Below are 5266 nucleotides of genomic sequence, written 5' to 3'. Positions count from 1 at the left end.
ATTGTCAGACTTTCTTGTTATCAGAGAACTCACTTCCCATCTTAAAGTTCAACTATATATATATATATATATATATATATATATATACTAACATATCTTTGAAATGATAACAACAAATATTAAATAGATGTATTGGCTCACTTTTATAATCTAATTGCCAGTCTGTCCTGTAAAGAATCTTTACTTTTTTAATCATCCTGGTGAAAAGGCACAATCATTGAAAATCTGGAGTTGTTGTTCAGTATTTTCAGTAATATCTGCCCTTTCATGCTCCCTTTTTGGGCTTTCTTGACAAAGGTATTGTAGTAGCCTGTCATTTCCTTCTCCAGCTCATTTTACAGATAAGGAAACTGAGGTGAAGTTAAGTGATTTGCCCAGGATCACACAGTTATTAAGTGTTTCAGCCTGATTTTGAGTCAAGGTCTTCTTGATTCTATGTCTGGTTCTCTCTCCATTGCAATACCTAGTTGCCCCCAAACTCATAAGGAATCATAAAGTTTTCCCAAGAAAGTACCAATGTCAATAGTAAGAAAAGAAGCATTCCTCTAGAATTGATGACAAAATTTGCCTGTTAATCTTTAATACCTGTCATCTTTTACAAAGTGTTAGAACTATAACTTACCCTCAGAAAACATAGAGTGTCAGAACTGGAATTGATTTTGGATTTTAGAGCATAAAATGTTTGAGCCAGCATAGATCATTGAATAGTGACTATATTATTTTAAAACTGAGAGGGCTATGTAGATTATGAAGATTATAGAGATTATAGAATAGATCATAAAGAATGTAGATTATAGGATTTGATTCTTTCCTTTGATTCTTTAGACTTTGGCTATCCCAGATAACTAAATTTAAAGGTGTGCAATTGATATTCCTGAAAAGCAGTGATACTCTTATAAGAATGTATTGTGACCTTGTAAAATATTATCCAGAAGATAAATGCTCACAGGGAGCTGAAACAATGGAAACTTGAAAAAGGATCTTATTGTTTCCTTCTTAGAAAAAAAAAAGATAAAAAAGAAACAAAACTAGGACACAACCTTTGCTTGTGGTAGATAGAATTACAGTGAATGAAAACAGAGAGGATTGTCTCTGTTCATTTCCTTTTTGTTGTTGTTGTTGCTGTTAATATATATATATATATATATATATATATATAATATATATATATATATATATATATATATTTCTCTGAAATAAAGATAATGTTTACTCTGAAAATGACAAGCCCAAAATGACTGGAATGAAGATGACACCTCAAATAAGTAAGGAGATAATTTTTAAAAATAAGTGCCTTTGATAAATTCAAGTCATCTGAGGTCTTGAAAGACCTGTTAAATACAATTACTGAGAAATTAGCAATAATTTCAAGATCAGAAAAATGATAGAATGACAAGATTGATGTAAATTAATATCTTCTCAATTTTCAACAAGAAAGAAAAAAGAAAGCAAATAATGAATGCTGCAAATTATAAGCCATTTAGCTTCATTTTAGCTCCTGGGAAAATTCTCATGAACAGAACATGCCATAGTAACTTAATTTCATTGCCCATCTCCACCCTTCATGATGAGCAGGATATTATAGATTTACTTTGTCTAGATTTTAGCAAAACTTTTAGCAAGTTATTTTATACTATTCTTGTTAAATAAAGAAATCAGATGAATTTAGAGCTGATTGTGTGGACTTAAAGGTTTTGGTTAATGATTCAACATATTTACAATGAAGGATCTCAGAAAACTGTGCTGAATCCTACACTATTGAATTTTTTTCTTGAAGACTTAACTATATGCATGAAATGTGTTCATCATATTTTTCGGGGATTTAAGTATGAATTATGGCTGACAAAGTTTTATGGTCAGATTTCTTCACAGATAAGAAAAAATGGACTGAATCTTATAAGTTGAAATTCATTAAGGATAAGGGTGAATTTTTTCACTGGGGAAGAGAAATATTTTTTAAAAAGTTCTGAAGTTTTTAGTGGATAATGATTTCAATTTGGTTTAGCATTGTGTGATGTAGGAGCCAAAAATTTCATTGGTATTTTGGCTTGTTTTTACATGGTTTTAGCTTTCAGTAAAAGGGCTGCCAGTACCTGGGCACTCTGTCCTCACTAATCAGCTTTAAGAGTTCTTTGTTCTTTTTGGCACAAAATAGTTTAAGCAGGACATGGATAAGCTGGAATGTCCAGAAAAAAGTAATCAGTTTGCTGAAGGGCTTTAAGATAATTTTTTATATCAGATTTGTGTGAAGGAAAAGGGGATCTTTAACCTGGAAAAGAGAAGACTAAGGGTTGATTGCTGGCATTTAGTATTTAAATGGATTTCAAGCATAAGGGAGATTAAGTTTATTCAAATGTTTCCAAGAAGCTAGAACCAGAAGCAGTAGATGACATTTATGAAAAAAAGAAGTTTAGACAACGCCAAGAGAAAATATTCCTAAAAATTAAAGTTGTACAGGGTGTGATAGAATACCTGGACATATAGGAGAATTCTTTTTTTGAACATTGTCAAGGTGATAAATTGTACTTGGGACTCCTTTTGTAGATGATGCAGATGGTCATCAAGGTCCCTTTTGACTCTCAAATTCTATGATTATGTCATTCGACCTAGTGATACACTCCTAGAACACAATTACTTAGAGGGATTATTTTGAATGGTTTATATTTGTTGATATAAATCGCGAAACTAGGGACAGCTAAGTGGCATAGTGGATAAAGCACCAGTCCTGAAGTCAGGAGGATCTGAGTTCAAATCTGATCTCAGACACTTAATACTTTCTAGCTGTGTGACCCTGGGCAAGTCACTTAACCCCAATTGCCTCAGCGAAACAAACAAACAAGCCAATAAATAAATACATAAATCACTAAATTAGGAAAGGTTCAGAGTAGAGGGAATATTTAACATAATGGTGACCAAGGCATAGGAATTTCTTTTAGTGGACCAAGTTTTCGAGAAGATCCAGTTACAATGTATCTATTAGATATCTGATAAGAAATCCACTACTGATATCTATATAAGTCATTATGTAATGGTCGATAGTTGTGAGAATGATGAAAAAGAGATTGTGGTGACCAAGTAGAGATGAGTGGATTTAGAATGAAAAAAGGAATGGTTCATATCTAAAGAAGTTTCTAGGATTTCAGCCTGGGAGAGGATCAGTCCTTCACTAAGGGAACCTATTGTCACATTTTACAAGTTTTGTCACATTGCAAAGGATATGGTTCTAACGTTGTTCAGGATATGGTTTTTCACAGGGTAAATATCCCAAAATAGAAAATAACTCAGCTAAGATATTTTTGAACCCATCTTTGAAAGAAGTTTGATCTTGGCTCAGTTCCCCTATCAAAAGAAAGAGGATTTTCTTCCACTGCTAAAATATACTACTTTTATTTTTCTAAAGGTTTCTGGTTTAAATTTTTGATTTAATGAGTGATAGGCTTTACATTTGCAGACAAGTACAGCAGAATCTCATGATCTGAGTGTCACTCTTGAGAAGTATAAAGGGGCTGACTACTTGAAAGCTCAGGGAAAAAAAACTGAGACATGGAGTAAAACAGAGCTAGAAACTTTAGAAAAAGTCATATACATCACAATAATGGAACTCATTAAATTAAAGGTAACAAAGATGCTCCCTAGTAGCAGGATGGCTTTGGTAGCATGGATCTCTGCTGAGTTTCTTCGAGACTGGTTAGTGATGTGAATATGTTGAAATCATTGGTGATGTCTGTATAAGAAAAATGCGATATAGCCACTGGTAATAGCCAGGAGACCCACAAAAAACCCATCACAAACAAACTTCCAGATTATGAATATTATAGTCCTTTTTGCATGAAGGTCTAAAGCACTAAATCCAATGTTCTGTTTCTCTTTACTTTGTGTTCTATTCCTAAAACCTATGATATACACAGGAAGAACTATATCTATCAATAGATTCAAGATCCAGCAGGAAAGACAGAAGGGAAAGATGTACTTCAGAGATCTGGTTTTTAGCTCTGACTTTATGAGGTTGTTTGGACTGATGGTGATAGCCTGGAAGATAATTAGGAGGAAAGAGCTACAGAGGGAAATGCTACGAGTAGCTCTCTGCATATAAGTTAAAAATATACTCCCAATAGAATCCACCATATATTCTAACCCCCAGACTTCAATTGTTTTGGGAATACCCCTGAAAAGAAGTAATAGGATGTTGGTCAAAAAAAAAATGATTGAGAATAAGAATTCTGGATCTTGCTTTTTGAGCACTGTTGAACTTAAAACTGTATAAGAATATGACAAAGAAGTTCCCTAGGACTCCAAGTAAAATCTGGTTCAGATAGATAATCCTAAAGACTTCAACACGAGAAATCATTAGATGTATTTAGATGTCTTTTTCATAAAAAATATCACCAGATAAAAATTAACCTGGCAAGGAATAGAGAGTAATATGGCAGTTAACTCAAGGTTCTTCAGTAGAATGTCTTCCTCTTCTTATGTGTGGAAAAAAAAATGGTCAGACAATGTTCATGAAACATAGATTTGTCAATCCTTTAATCAGTGAATTAGTTGTTAAGTACTTAATTTGTATTATAAAAATTAACAACACATTGCTACACAACAAGGGATCTTTCAAACCCACTGCTTACTATAGAATGCATAGAATGGGCAGCTGATTAAATCCCCATCCCCTTATACTTTGAAGAATGAATAAGCACTGTGAATTCTGATTTTATAACTATATGTTTATTTTAATAAGCAGAATTTGGCTTGACTGAGTCAGAAATGGGGTGCATTTAGAAGGTAGGGATTATCCAAGCTGACCACCTTTATTTTTCCTTACCTGGCTGCATACAAGAAAGGAGCTTTAATCCTCTAGGGGAGATGTCTTGGTCCCTGGCTCTCTGGGGCTAGCAAGTAGCCTAGGAACATAGCCTTGTATTTTTGTGCCTTTAAATGTGCCATTTCCCACTTTCAGGTGAAGAGATGTTTGAGAGAGTTACTTTCCTGTAAATTTTGAAAGGTTAAAACGGCAAACCAATGGGGCCTGGAGTCCATGCTGGATTTTCCAGCTTGCAATGAGGAACAAAGTCCTGTTTGATCTCTCATAGACCAAAGACCACCCAGAAATACTGACAGCAATTCATTCAATGGATATGCCACATTTGGCAATGAACTTCTAGGGTCCATACTTTATTTATATTGCATCATGTTTGAACCTACTCTCCCTGGATGGATATAATAGGTGGGGGAGTTTCCACTGCAGTTCAGTCTTATTCTACCCTCTTATCTT

General features: G+C 33.9%; 1 pseudogene; it reads right to left on the bottom strand.

The window, feature by feature from the left end:
• Positions 1-3439: 3439 nt before the first annotated feature.
• LOC100935258 lies at positions 3440-4348 on the bottom strand (annotated as a pseudogene).
• Positions 4349-5266: the final 918 nt, after the last annotated feature.

This window comes from Sarcophilus harrisii, chromosome 6 (assembly GCF_902635505.1).
Source record: "Sarcophilus harrisii chromosome 6, mSarHar1.11, whole genome shotgun sequence".
NCBI lineage: Eukaryota > Metazoa > Chordata > Mammalia > Dasyuromorphia > Dasyuridae > Sarcophilus > Sarcophilus harrisii.
Note: the sequence above shows the minus strand (reverse complement) of the source record. Positions and strands in the feature narration are given on the sequence as shown.